The sequence below is a fragment of the Haemorhous mexicanus genome, chromosome Z (genome assembly GCF_027477595.1).
Source record: "Haemorhous mexicanus isolate bHaeMex1 chromosome Z, bHaeMex1.pri, whole genome shotgun sequence".
Taxonomy (NCBI): Eukaryota; Metazoa; Chordata; class Aves; order Passeriformes; family Fringillidae; genus Haemorhous; species Haemorhous mexicanus.
Genome location: NC_082381.1, coordinates 62,375,546 through 62,391,667, shown reverse-complemented (window position 1 = coordinate 62,391,667; position 16,122 = coordinate 62,375,546).

The following is a 16,122-nucleotide window of genomic DNA, read 5'->3' as shown; positions in this document are numbered from 1 at the left end:
ATTCCAATATCTACTATGGTGAGTACTTGTAGTGTAGCCAAGAAAATTCCCCCTGTGGGAAAGATTGTAAGATTAGGCCCCATAATTCTGTAATTAGTAGTTTGCACTTTTAAAAATGTTGACCTTGATTATCATTATTAAGAAGCTGACCGTATTGCTTATTTAGGCATTGTTTGTTGTTGAGCAGATGGTCACACATTCAACATGTTTCTCAAAAAAAAAGAATAGACCTTATAAGACTCTGCACAATATTCCTTCCTTTCTCTTATTTCCAGATGGTTTTTCATGCTCTGGCCTTCAGGGTTCTGCAGAATTAGGAATACATTTTATAAACACTGCTGCATCTCTGTGCTATGCTTAAGCAAGCCTTAGTACTGAAGCATTCAGACACTTACCCTGGGGAACAAGCTGGCAAGACATACTAGAAGAGCTTTAAACAACTTTTAGCAGAGAAAGAGGATGCTGTACTGGGTAATCATAAATGAACTAGGAACAACAGAACTTTAGGGAACAGCGGGGAAATACCTGTAAATCATCCCAAAAGACTTAGAGAGGGCTCTTCCCAGGAGATGAAGAGGTGGATAGCTGAAGTGCCTCTACACCAATTCATGCAACACAGGTAACAAGCCAGAGGAGTTGGAAACTATGGTGCAGTTAGAAAACCATGACCTAATTGCTACCACAGAAACAAGGAACATGAGTTACATGACTGGAGCACTGCAGCTGAGGGCCACAAGCTTTTCAGAAGAGACAGGCTAGGAAGGAGGGGTGGAGGTGTTGTGCTCAATGTTAAGGCAGGGTTAGACTGTGAAGAGGTGTCCCTGATAAACAGCCATAAACAGACTGAGACTGTAGGTGAAAATCAAGGACAGGATTAACAAAGGATACCTGACAGGGGTCTGCTATAGGCTGCCTGATTAGAGGGAGCCTGTCAACAAAGCATTTTGCTTCAGATACAGGAAGCATCATGCACACAAGCTCTTATCCTGATGAGGACTCCAACCACCTGGTCATCTGCTGGGAAATCAATAGAGCAAGCAATCCAGGAGACGCCTGGAAAGTGTGGGGGACAACTTCTACTAGAGGTATTAGACAAACTAACTAGAGGTGAGACATTACTCTACCTGGTACCCACCAATGCAATGGATGAGAACATCAAAGGAGTTAAGATCAGAGGCAGCCTCAGCTGTAACAACCACCCTGGCTGAGTTCATGATCTCAAGCTTTGAGTCTGGCAAGGAGCAAAATCAAGACCCTGAACTTTGCAAAAGTGGAATTCCAGCTGTTGGGAAAAAAAATGGTGAATGAAGTCCTCTAAGAAGAGAGGGGCTCTCTTAGAGCACAAGAGATCTTTATCCCAATGTATAGGAAACTGTGGAAGGCAGGCTAGAAACTGGCATGGCTGAGTATCTGCTTATCAAATTGAGGAGCAAGAAAGAAATGTACAGCCTGTGAATGCAGGGACAGGTGACCTGGGGAGATTACTGGGATATAATGGTGACTAACTGTGTAGGGATGGCATCAGGAAAGTCAAGGCAAAGCTGGAACAGGACTTGGCAAGAGATGTGAAGAACAACAAGAAGGGATTTTATAAGAACATAGGTCAGAAAAGAAAGGCCAAGTAGAGTCTATCCATCCTGGTAAGTGAGGAGGGTGAACATGTGGTAGCTGGAAGGCTGAGGTACTCACCGAGTTCTTTGCCTCAGTCGTCACTGGCAATCAGGCTTCCCACTTCTCTCAAGTCCCTCGTCCTACTCATGGGTAGGAATTACTTGGTGAAGCTGAACAGCCACAAGTCTAAGAGATCTTATGAGATGCACTTCCAGGTCCTGAGGAAAGTGTCTGATGCTGCCAAGCCACTTTCCACCATACTGGAAATATCTTGGCAGACAGGTGAAGCGACTGGATAAAGGGAAACATCACTCCCATTTTTAAAAATGGGAGAAAGGAAGATTTGTGGAACTATGGACCAGAGAGCCTCGCTTACATGTTTTGATTATGGAGCAAATTTTCCTTCTAGATATGCTGAGGCAGAGAAAAGACAAGGAGGTGATCTGAGGCAGCCAGGAAATTTTACTGAAAGTAAATCATGCCTGACTAATCTGGTGGTCTTCTATGGTCCAGTGACAGCAGTGATTGACAAGGGAAGATCAACAGATGCCTCCTGTCTCCTTCTGTAAGGCCTTTATAGTCCCTAATGACACCATTACCTCCAAACCGGGAAGACAAGTATTTGATGGATGTACTATTCAGTGAATAAGGAATTAGCTGGACTGACACAGCCAGAGACCTGTGGTCATGGGCTCTATGCCCAGGTGGAGGCTGGTGAGGAGTGGTGTTTCTCAGGGCAGACAGAGGTCTGGGGACTGGTGCTCTTCAATATCTTCATCAATGACATCAACAGTGACATTGAGTGCACCCTCAGCAGGCTCATGGATGACATGAAGCTGAGATGCTGAGGAGGCAGGATCCTATCCAGAGAGACCTGGACAAGCTTGAGAAGTAGGCCCATGGGAATCTCTTGAGGTTTAACAAGTCCAAGGGTGAAGTGCTGCCCCTGGGCCAGGGCATCCCCGATATGAGTACAGACTGGGAGACCTCATTGAGAGAAGCCCTGTGGAGAAGGGCCTGGGGGCTCTCCTGGATGAAAAACTGGAGTGACCCAGCAGTGTGTGCTCACAGCCTCACAGCCCAGAAGCCAATCCTGTCCTGGGCTGCACTGTAAGGGAACAGCCAACAGGGAAAGGGAGGGGATTCTGCCCCTCTATTGTGCCCTTGTGAGATCCTACCTAGAGTGCTGCATGAGCTCAAAAACAACACATGACTGTTGGAGCAGATTCAGAGGAGAGCCATGAAGATGATCAGACAGCTGGAGCACTTCGCAGCTTGTGAAGACAAGCTGAAAGACCCGGGCTTGTTCATCCTGGAGAAAAGGCTCTGGGGAGACCGCATTGTAGTCTTCCAGTACCTTAAGGGGGTTTATAATAAAGAGGGAAAGAGACTTTTTATATGGGCAGATAGCGACAGGACAAGGGGCAATAGTTTCAAACCGAAAGAGGGCACGTTTAGATTAGCTGTTAGGAAGAAATTCTTTACTGTAAGAGTAGTGATACTACCAACTGTACTACTTGGACTCAAAGTGCTCATTTTATAATATCTTGTCAGATGTTAAGACTTGTTAGGGGATTTTTGCTCAGTTTTCATACGGATTTTTAGACCTAAGATTGTTAAAGTGAAGTCCATGAAGTTTTCAAAAAGAAACTAACCCACAGAGGAATACTTCTGGAAACTGTGGGAGTGGAAGACTCAGTCACATAAAATTATTTGGTTGTCTTTTTTTCACAGATTTCTTCTGAGCAACTTGTATTCAGATGGTGCTTAATGTCATTAATACCCAAAGCCTTGTGCAAATCAGTGTTTGCTGTAATCATACTAGGTTACATTTCCAGTCAGAAAGCTAACCAGGAAAAAAAGACATGCCCCAGGTATGAAAACTTCCTCTCCTTTGCAATGGCAGATGCATCAGAACAAGCTAAATGACACAGATGATCAAAAGATATTAAGAATGTTAAGTTCTCCCCTTTTGTCACAATGCCTAGCAAAATGTTACAGCAAAAATGCTGAGAAATTACTGAAGTTAGGGGAAACCAGCCCAATCATATTCTAATTATATCTGGAGGTGTAGTTACACCTGGAAGTTGAAGATTTCTCTAAAAACATCTTTGTTCTAAAAGCTTTCTAAAACGCTTTGAGAAACACATAGCACAACACATAGCCAGCCTTTTACAGGCTACATTTTTACAGGAGTGAAAATCCATCTTTTGGAAAAAAAACAATGGAATTGCAGTTTCTGAACAAAATATGAACCTGTTATGGGCAACCACTTGCACCAGATGTGAAGCAATATAGGTATTTATGTTAAAGAGTTACCTGTAAGTCATTGTAGGAAAGCAGCAATCCACCACTTTCCACCACTTCAATGACACTCAGAGTAGACTGGATCACCAAAACTCTGAAGGAATGCCTTCAACCAAACCTGTCGTAGGGTCAAGAAGACAGAATAGAAAAGGACTTATAGATAAGCTTACATTTATTATAAAAATACAGTTCCTGGAGGGTTCAAAAAGCACTTCCTACATTTCAGATACATCTTTGACTTTCAGCTTTCATTTAAAGCATGCCTTGCTGGTTTTCTTACATCAAACCATGGTGAAGATTAAAACAGATTTTGGCACTTCTTTTAACCTCCAACTATTCTCAATATTCGCAGCATATTATCTAGGAATCTCTGAACTACAGGAAGTTACAGGAATGACTAAGTGACTGGATTGAAAAACTATCAAAGAATCAAGTAATTTGAAAATGCAGGATAGGATAAAAACCATTTAAAGTAATTATTTTGTGCCAATATTGTTACTGACACCATATCAAGACTGATATAAATTTCAAAATCATGTTACATGAGATTATAAAGCATTTAGGCAACTTAAAAAATACTGTGCCTTGATTCAAGATATATAGAGGCTGTTTTTTACATTAACCAGATTAAGAATGAGAATGAAGCAGCTCTTCCATAACTTTCCCTAGAAATCATGAGAACTTTCCCAAGCATTATCTGTGGTCTATAAGTTAGAAAAGGGAATATTCTTGCTTAGAAAGAGGATCTTGTCTTCTCTGTCACTTCTATGAGCTAGAAAGATGAGGCTGAAGTACCAATTTCTTTACTCTTATTCTTTGGAGAAATTGTGAGACTGTACAAGCAACAAATGAAAGAAAAATCCTACGAACAACTAGACTATCCTTTTAGAGAACAGCAGGCATTGTCAACAGAAAAATATTTGTTCAGATTGTGCTAATTCCCTTTCTTCTAAGAGGTCAAATGCACTTTTATCCTTAGATAAAACCAGATTTTAATGTGTTCCTGATACATATACTTCACATTCATCTGATACTCTGCACTGCAGAATTCGGAGACGCATTTTTATTTGGGATTTCAGGGTCTTTTTACTACATATGATTCAAGGAACTTTTCTGCATGTATTCTGTAATGTGTGGTAAATCACTCCACAAGAGATTAGAGCGACCCCACCACTATGGTATCAGTCATAAACCTTAGTCATGGTCATGTTGAAGTGTCATCTCACTTCCTAAGAGCTCTTAATATGTCCTCATTATTCCTGACTGCAATTCATGCATCAGGGGGATCTTTTCCATGAGTGGCATATAACAGGGATGTTAATAAAAGCACTTGCCTGAAATCAGACCTTTTGAGAATTATCATCCTATGTCATCAATACACATCTTCACAAGTATGCTTTGTGTTAACAAACGTTGGCAATTTACTGCAGCCTCAACCTGGAAAAATTATTATTTTTATTTGGGAACAGCTGAAGTGGAATCTGGTTTGGAGCAGCCCAGTGTAGGACAGGGTTCACCTCCAATCTAGCAGCTGCCAGAGAGGAGAGGAGGAACTGCTGAGAGGGAAGCATGGAGGTGTGCTGCACATGATCATCTCGTGACTCCTTCTCCCAGCCAAATGGAGAAGGTTACCTTTGCAGGAGCAGACTTTTTATTTAAGACATGATAAAGAAAAGCCAATCAATCTTGAAGGGAAGAAACCTTTACAATCATATCCTGGGTTTCACTCACATTTCCTACTAAGCATACAACAAAGAGCAGATCACTCTTACAAGGAGGATCATTGTAGAGAGAACATTTTTCAGTGGACCATTTTTCAGTGAAAAAGTGGATGGGCAGATTCATAGCATACTGAAGTTTATCCTAGCAGCTTGATGCAAATTTCTGTTCCTAAAAACAGAAAAAAATTTGTACTTAGACAAACTTTACTAGGAAGATATGAAGCATAACTCAGCTCCTGCTTCTGCTAAGAGAAACAAAATTTATTTCTGCAAGAAATGCAGAAATAACAAGAATGAAAACAAAGAACAATTACACTGATTTTTTCAAAATAATAGCATTAAGGCATTTTATAAACTCATTACAGCAAGACATCTTACATTCTGAAATTTCTTCAACTTTGGAACTGAGTTGCAAAAACCTAAAGATATTTCCTAATCTTAAACATAAATACTTGCTGAATAACATGATTTGACTTTCATTGGAGCATCATACAATCCTGTTGACTCGCTTAATATCATTTCCTACTGAAATGATATCTATTCCCACTGAAGCTTCTTCCAAATTAGGAGGAATGACCTCATCCAGAAGTATTAAAACTGGTATCTGTATGTAATATATTTTATACTTAAATTAATTTTTAAAAAGCTCAGCTGGCTGTGTTAATTAGCTAATCACACACCTGCTCAGTTTAGGTTTCAAGCTGGAAATCTGTAAACATGACAAGTGTTAAATTCTGCAGGCAATGCTGCTCAAGTACAAGGACAGTCCTGTGTGAGCACCTGTTCCACAGGGGCTTGTCTGACTGTAAGACTGCTTCCATTTGCAAATTTTCATGGTTGGGGTAATATATAACAAAAGAAATCAACCTGCAACAGACATAAATGGAAATGAGAATTTCAAATATCTTATTCATGTAAACTGTTGACCTCAGATGACAGTTTTGTTTCTAGGGGCAAGGGTATGTCTATGTTTTAATATACAGTATCTCTTAGTTATGTCTAAGACTGTAACTACCTGGAAGGAGAATTTCCTTTGCTTTTTCTTTTTTGTGAGAGGTGATTTTTCAGACTTGACAAAGTTTTTCAGCTTCAAGTCAAAGAATCTCCTATAAATGCACACTTAGAGAAAAAAAAAACTTCAGCAAAAAAACCCAGTTCTTTCTAATGCAACAGTCAGAAAACCAACATAGCACACCTTATTGCTAGATCAGGCCTCCAAGTATTTGCAAATAGGAATATGAGACATTGCTGCCTTTCCCTCAGTTCAGTGGGACTTCTCAAACATTTCCAAAAATGATAGTGCTATTCAAGAAGACAAAGAATTCCAAAGCCTTATTTCTGTTTGGTGAAAGTCAGTAACTGCAATGTATATTATCATGTTGAATGATATAAACCCTTGTGGTACCTAGACACATGAAATTGACTATTTGCCTTAGTTTTATGATTGTTGGTCAATCTACCAAAAAAATCCAAAAACCAAACCAAAACACGCCAAAAAACCCAACAAAACAACAACTTTCCAGAGGCAAATGTTAAAAAAATTAAAGAATTTAGGATGGACTCACTGTAAACAAATAATTAAACACAACTTTTTTAGATTGAAGAATACTTGAAAGCAGGTGAGGGGTTGTTCATGCATATTTACTGTTCCTTACTTTAGAAGAAGAAAGACTACTTTCAGAATGAATAGTCTAGTGAAACAATTAAAAAATCCTTGCAGCAAACTTAACATTTGTTTTCATCTTTTTTTGATTCAGCAATAGAGTTTCATGACCATTTTCGAAAGAAAATATTTCAGGAGGACAATTTTTGTGTGTTTGTTGCAATTTTCTACAAAAAAATGTTCTAAAGAATAGTTGAAACTTGCTGGTATTCACCAGCAAATTAAGCAACCTTAGAAATGTGTAGAACACTACAAGAAAGAAGATCTTAAGTATGTTTGTTACTAGAGGATTTCACTTGAAACATGAGGAGATTTAAACCTTTTCCTCTTCATTAGATGTGAAAAGCATGTTGATTTTCAAATGGATCTGCAAATGAGTGCACCTATAGTAAAAATTCCTGTCTGGAGCTGCTATGAAATACAAGTAGACTGTAGGAAAGATTTTATTAATTTTATGCTCTTGGAAGAGTAAGAGACACTTCAAGTGTTAAAGCAGAGTAGTCATTAAGATTACAGTTGAGACATGATTAATTTTCCCCTTGCTGTCACCTGTGCTAGTCTGTCACCTTTCCCTCTGACCTGTTTCTATTCTCATTTCCTCAGCACTCTGTGGACCAAATTCATATTGGTGACATCAGCAATGCTGAGATCAGAAATTGGCTCCTTGCCTCTATTTTTCCCCTGCCTTCCCTTTAATTTGCCTTTCCCTATGCTTCTCTTCAAAGATGCTTTGCTGCAGCTCTCAGTGTTTTGCAGGTATCCTTGACTACAGCTGACATTCCCATTCTCTGGCCAGCTGGAGCAGGTCTGGATATAATCCAGATCAAAAGCAGGTGGCTAATCAGCAAACGAGCAACTTGTTGGCACACAACAGAAGTGACTAAGTCACTACTGGATCCTGTCTTTTCAGTCTTAAATTTGCCCAAAAAGTAGTTGTGGGCGGTGGATCTTGAAGAAAGTGGATTGTGAATCATATTACAAAAAAAAACCCCAAATCCCACAACCACAAAATGGCTCTTTTGGAACTGAACAGTCACAGATACCCAGCCAGCACCCAGCTTGCAGACAAGCCAGCAAGGCCCAATACGGCAGCACACTTGAAATGTGCTTTTTGGAGAGGGCACCAAAATAACTCTGTAGTGCAAAAATCTATGTTTGGAAGCATAGCAGAACTTCTATGGTATTAGAAAGAAAATTGTCTAGTATTTTAGCAAACCTTTAAAGTTATTAATTGCACATTAATGTAACTGTTGCATGAGATTTCTTATAACCAATCTAGCATAGGAGCAAACAAAGCTGCCATGTGCACAGTGATTTGAGTGTGTTTACCAACCCTGCTTGTATTTGAAATCAAAGTACATCCTCCTACAAACACTTCTACCTAACAAAGTTACTCAGCAAATCGCGACAAGGATAAGATAAGTCACTATTTATTTTCACTATCTATTCTTGGACAGCTTGTTTTCTAAAGAATTTTTACTAAAGAGAACCCAAATTTAAAACTATAGGTACTTAAACCTACCTGTCATAATTCTTCTTGACCATGGTTATTTTACAGAATGCCTTCAAAATATCCCTCTTCTTCCCATCAAGTAATTAATGCAAATTATCGAGCTGAAAGAGGAAATTCACTCTATCAATACAGATTCAACATTTCTGCCACCTAGATCATTGGGTAAAGAGTTGACCTCTGTGTGTACTGTCCATATAACTGCCACTAATTTATTTTTTTTTTCAGGGAAATAGCATGCTGTCTTTGTGCTTTCAAAGTAGGGATTATCTAACTTTCAAGAATTTAGGTGTTTGGCCAAATTACATTTTCAGCATAAGAATATTATTCTCCACAGTGCAATTGCAGATGTAAGGAAATACTGGGGGGAGAAAATGCATCCTCATGGCATGTGTAGCTAGAAATTCTACCATCACTTGTTAACATGGCTCCATATGCCAGGAGTACATAAAAAGAAGGCCAGTGTAAGGCATCTGAACAGGAGTATCAATACAGTCTACTCAGTTTAGCTTCCAATGCAATTTAATGCCACTTTTTTTAAGCCAAGGTACAAAAAAACCCAGTGAAAGTAGTATTTGTCAGGACAAGAAAATATGGTAGCTATGTGCAACATAGTTCCATAATGTTTTGGTAGCAAATCACTTGCTGTTATCTGAGTTAAAAATAAAAGAATTTCGAAAGAGGGACAAACCCAGATTAACATGTGTACTTTCAGAAACAAAGTAGAAAAGGTTCAATCTATGACCTTTCAAGTCATCTGCACTAACACCTTTGCCATTTTTTTTTCCAATGTGAAACCAACACTTTGATTTTCCAGAGGGCCTCTGGCAAAGCCTGGCCATTAAATAAAATCTTAAATAAAACTGCAGACCTCCACTCCTAAACTGATGTGCAGGTTGTATGGTCTGTTGCATGGCTTGTGGTAACTATCACAATCACAGTCCTTTTAACAACAAATTTTCTACTCACCAGTGTCTACTAACAGCCAGGCTGTTTCTTGAGTAAAATTACACAACAACATAATCCTTAAAATGAATAAGCTATGCCTGGAAAAAAGCAATTTCATAATGACTGAAATTTGAGATCTCTGAAGGTGGATTGCCTTAACCCTCAATTCAGCCTCTCCACAATTGCAGCAGCATTAACGCACTTGTTTCTTAAATTGTTATAACACTCCTTTAACCATAACAAAATATAAAAGCGTATGTGAGCCACAGTAGCACGATAAAAATGTTACTGTTTACAATCTCTACTAAGTCTCCTTTATCCCTAAGATCATCCTCTAACCAACTACAATCATAATTGCTTCTGTGTGAAGTTGCTTATACAGGGTGTTCCAAGTACGCCTACCAGATGAAACAAAGCATAGAAGTTAGTTTTAAAGTTATATGCTAGCTACCTGAAAAACCTGCACCAGGCATGAGGAGGCAAAAGAACTGGCCCAGTCAAATGCACTTCCCACTAACTGCCAGGAACCTCCATTTTACATTCTTTGGCCTGAATATTTTCCCATAATTTAGTTTTAACTTTGTTTGTTTCTTATTCACATTATGACTTTTCTCATACTCTTGCCTTCTCTTGTGCTTCCTCAGCTCCTCTCTCATGTAAGAAAAAGGCCATTTTTCTTCTAGGCAGACCGTGCATTCCAGCTAGGAACACAGACACAATTAATCAGGTTTCATGTATATTTAAAGGCAGACTTACAAAAAACAAACAAAAACTAAAAATATGGACAAACCCCCCCCCAAAACAAATAAAAAACCCCATCCACTCTAACCCACAGGAAATAGGTATAGAAAAGAGAATGGATACGTAGAAGGACCAGTATTTTGGGGGGGAACCTTCATTCTTCAAAGCAGCCAAAATTTTGCATGTTTAATGGTGATGTACAGGAATCAAGGAATAGCAATGGATCCATCAATGATGCTGATAATGGAGCCTCATCCCTAGATTTGCTGGAATAACACAGTTTCACATCCTGTCAATGTTATTCTCTGTGGATGCTGACTATGTAGCAGTAAAACCCAGAGTATTTGGGTTATTCTTCAACCATAAACAAGTTCTTGATCGCTGGGCTGAAATGACATATGGTCCAACTCCTTTATTTAGAAATTCTATGCTGTGACAAACACAGGTTTTGCAGGTCAATTCCCCAGGCAACAAGACTAGCAAGAAGTCTGCCTCAACTAGCCAATCAGTTTCTAAGTGGACAATTTCTATTTAACTTTTGGGATGGTTTCTGAATTTAGCATGCTGCTAGTGTATTTAGGGTTAACCTTCCAGTTTGGATCTGCCCTGTGCAAGGATTTGTGCCACACCTTTGCTCTCAGGGGTTCTTCTGGAAAGTCCTCCCTCTGTGCAGTGGCTTCAGAAACAGACATGCCTGTGCAACCTTTATTTATATTGCTCTGAACATAGTTCTTTCTAAAATGCAGCCTGTTCAGAGTCTCACTAGTGAAAAAAAAATAGCTTTTGGCCCAGGCAAAGTAGAAGCAATTCAGAAGAGCAGACTACCTGCTTTATTTGGGATAAGACAGAAATAATCAGTTGTTTCAGCAACCTATGCAACCTGAAGAGTCGGTTTTACTTCCGACTTGCATAACCTCGGCTTCTGAGGAAAGAGTTGGAGAGATGCAAGGCAGCAGCAGAAGCAAACAGGATTAACAAAAGCACCAAGTTTTTTTTGTTCTCCTGGTTGTCTTACACCATGGCAGAAGTAGCAAACTTAGTCGCTTGCAAGTCCTCCTGAACAGGCAGGGCAATGGCTGAACATAGTGGGAGTGCTGTGGGAAGAATTGCTGAAAGAGGGAAGAGACATAACTCTCATCATTACTTCAAAACAACTCTCCTGTTGCAAGAACGATTATCACCTCTTTTGCAAAAAAGACAATTTATGATAATAAATTCCAATTAATTAATTAACAATAATGCCCCTAATAATTTTCTAATGGCAAAAATAATAGCTTGGTTTGTTCACAGTGGTGCAGGATAATGAATGCTTTGTAAGAGATTTCCATGTGGTCCACACCTGCTTCAGACTTTACACAATGGCATCTCCAACTAAACTGTTGCTAGCTTGGGGGTTATTTTGTCATTTTATCCCTTACATCTAGGGCTATAATAGCTTATTTTTTGGAACTGATTGTATTTGTTTCCTTGTCTCTGGGGTTTTCTTACACAGCACTCCAGTAATGGTTTCCAGTTACCTTTTAAATGTCACTTTATTTGGAAGGATGGTTGTCTTACTACTCTTCTCAGTATCTATCCACTCACAAACTTGTTTTCTTCCCTGTTTATTATTCTTAATGCATCCAGTCTAAGAAGAAGTTCAGTAGTTCACCAGCAGAATTCAGGTTTTCTGTGTTTTTTGAAAGACTCCTGAGAAAGTTTAATACAATTATGCATCTGTGCTGCTTACCAGTCTGTGCATCACACATACTAGTGTTCGTGAACCTAAATGTCAACATACACTTATACCCAGGCATACCACACTGACAGCCTGCTTTGCTTGATAATTTGTTCACAATACTGAGCCTGGTGAAAAGGCAGATGGCAGTCAGGGGCAAAAGGTGTACAGCCATTGTCCGTAGTGTTAGTGTTAGCACATATTAGAATGCATGAAGGCAATAGTGAGGCAGAGGATTGTACCCCTGACACACTTAGAAAAATCAATTCGCCCTGCTAAATAAGAAGGGCAATGGGCCAATAAATAATACAGGAAACAATTGACAAAATTATAAGCACTATGGACAATATAATAATAACAACAATGTATCAACCTAGTTTCATCACCTAGAATATTAATATCAAGCCCTTTGTAACTAAGGCCTGTATGCTTACTTAGCTTATTGGCCTCTCTGGAATGGAACCATTCTGCTTTCCAAACTTCTAATCAGAGATGACCCATTTAAATGCATCCCTTTACATTTCTTGAAATTAGCAAGTGCACTAGAGTTAAACCCCTATTAGACAAACATCTCTCCAGTACAAATCCACAGATGCATGATGTCTTACTTTCCTTGATATTTCCATCTTTTATCCTGAACAAATTAACTCTGAGGTATTAAATTTATCTACTTTCTTCCTAGATACTAGTACGTCAAGATTTACTTGAATCTTTCTCCTTATTGTCTAACATTAATATTCTTCAAGATCTCTTATGTCATTTAAAACACTTTATAACACCTCTATAACTAGATAGGTAACAAGTGATGACAATTTTTTGCCAGATTCCCACTCTCTGCTGCAGGGATTAACCTGACAGTTGTTTTGCTCTATTTTGTTATTGCTCTGAGAACATCATTCTACACAAATCTTATAGTGGAAAAAGTCCTCATTAATTTTGCAGAAAAGTCCCAGATATTTTCAGTAAGTTGTAAATTTTCAGAAATTTAGAATGGCTGTTTAACTGCATGTGTTTTATGCGCTCTAGAGGAAGTGAAAGTTGGAAAAAATTTTTGTTTAATGACAGTTGATAACAGAAATATTTGAAAACCATTGATAAGTTCTGTGCTACAAGCTTCTAACTCCTCTGAGTATCTTCTTATCAGAAACGGATTATTTTAACACTGTCCAAAAGTAGTATCTGATTCTGCTCCTTCCATTACAAAAAGCATTTAAAAATAAAGTTTATAGCCCTACAAACAGTTTTTCATTAAAATATAATTGTGATTATTCTCTATTTTAGGAAAATAATTTAAAACCATGAGGCTAGATACACCTATATTTGAGACAGAGGCTTTCAGACTGATGAAGGCTTTTAAAAATCCTAAAAAAAAAAAAAAAAAAAAAAAAAAAAAAAAATTAGGTGTTCAAGAACACAATGTTTTGATTGCGATAACAGCCTCACACATACATTATATTCCTGAGTATTAAAGAGTGCATGGCAAATGATATAAAGGACTCTGACTCATAAGCATTGCAGCAAACTGTTGCAGCAGTTAGACATTACTAACACACCATTCTGCTTCTGCCAGCCAGGACAACGGAGTGTCCCATGATGTAAAGTCTCTTCAATAGGGCTAAATTTTCTCTTCATGGAAAGCACAGGGTGACTTTGTGAAGTTGGTAGTGACAGTCTCCACATCCCTAGACATCCACAAAGCCCCACAGCAAAAACCTTTGCATGGGTTTGGCTTAAGAAGCAGCACCATACCCACACCTTGGCTATCACAGCTTATACTGGAACAGCACCATCAAACATAGACCCAATAGTTTAATCTCCACAAACATTTAAGAATCGAATAGACCAACTCCAGGAACATGTTTTATGATTTATGGGAGAGGAAGCCTACCCAAGGGGTAGTGTCCTATTAAAATATTTTATTTCAAACTACTAACATTTCCGTCAGAGCTGTAAAGAGAGGAGCACTATTTGAGCCTAGTAGAACCTTGAAGAATAATTTTTCATAGGAGGTCTCTAGCAAAGCTGGTGAGAATAATCTACGCTAAGCCTCAAAATTTCATCTACTGACAGACATTTTTTTCTGCATTTATACATAAGTCTCTGAAAGTATAAAGATTTTTCCAAGGTATGAAGCCAGTATATAGCTACAGCTGTTCTGAGAACTTTCTTTGCCTAGCTGTCTCAGCTAACTTACGTTTTATTGCACAAGACAAACTGGACAGTATCATCATCACTATACTATGCTATCCAGAGCTGTCAAGCAGATGATTGCGAGTTAACTCAAGTACATTACACAGCTAGATTAAAACATCATGTATTAAAACAATGCTTTTTAACTGTCGTTAAGTTTAACACGTACAAGCCACTAAACAAGATCACAAAGGCCAAACAGCCTCTAGCCCTCAGACAGCAGGCAAAGCTGCTGCAACAACGAACACAACACTATTGCAAGCTAAGTAGCAGAATTCATATGCAATAAAGTAGGAAACATGTAAAGAGGCTGAAAAACGATTTAGAAATCATTGGGATTTCTAAAAGGAGCACAGAAATCTTGTTAACACAGAAATGTTTCTGGCTAAGCTAGACCATGTGAACTTACAATTTCTTCACAGTTATTTATCCCTTGTATGATATCCGGTTTATGACTGGATGATTTTTTCTGGAATCACCTTTTGGTTGGATTAAAGGTTGCCTTCACCTAACACATTTCTTGTGAAGAATGAAGTTCTCTGTAACAAGTCAAAAACACAGTCTGAAGCAGCATCACTTTGCCAAAATGCAATGGGTTGGTTCATATAATAGAATCATAGAATGGCCTGGGTTGAAATGAGCCTTAAAAATGATCTAATTCCAACTCCTGCCATGGGCAGCACCACCTTTCACTAGACCAGGTTGTTCCAAGTCCCATCCAAACTCGCCTTGAACACTTCTAGTGAAGGGACATCGACAGCTACTGCAGGCAACCTGTTCTAGTGCCTCACTACATTCACAAGAGAGAATTTCTTCCTAGTATCTAATCTAAACCTCCTGTCTTTCAGTTGGAAACCATTCCTCCTTTTACCTGTCCTGGTAAAAAGTCTTTCTACATCTTTCTTGCAGGCTCCCTTCAGGTACTGGAAGGCTGCAATGAAGTCACTTCAAAGCCTTCTCTTCTCTAGGCTGAACAAATCCAGTTCTCTCAGCCCTTCCTAACAGGTGAGGTGCTCCATCCTTCTATCAGCTTGGTGGCCTCCTCTGGACTCACTCCAGCAGTTCCATATCATTCCTGTGCTGGGGACCCCAGAGCTGATGCAGCTCTGCAGGTGGGGTCTCACCAGATCAGAGGGGGAGAGCTTCTCCCTGCTGACCACACTACTTTGCATACAGTCCAGTACACATTTGGCCTTCTGGGATTTAGGGTCCTGCTGGATCATGTCCAGCACTTTACCAGTCAAAATTTACCTGATTTATCAGAATTTCTGTGTTAATACAGTAATATGAATAGCTGTGCAAGCAGACTGCAAGAAGCAGTGACTAATGTAAACAACAGTTGCAGAAAGCTGACATCTACTTCTTCCATTAGCATTACTGAATGGCCTGTCCTGTACACCATCCCCTGATGAACAACTTATTTTGGCTTCAAGATCAGTTGTTCAAAGCTAAACAGAAGCAAACTATTATTATATCCTAACCAGACTGTGAACACTAAATTAGAAAGAGTTTGCATATTGACAAGAACAGCTGAAAACAAAACTCCACATCTTAAATTGTATACCTTCCTTCTTGAGTAGATGCATTTCCTGTTCGTGCAATTGATTAGTAAGGAAGAAGAATAAATAGAAAATAAAAATCTCTCCAGGGTCCTACTTACCTGTAGCAGTTAGCAATGAGCTCATAGGGGAACACAGACAGAACACCCTTAAGA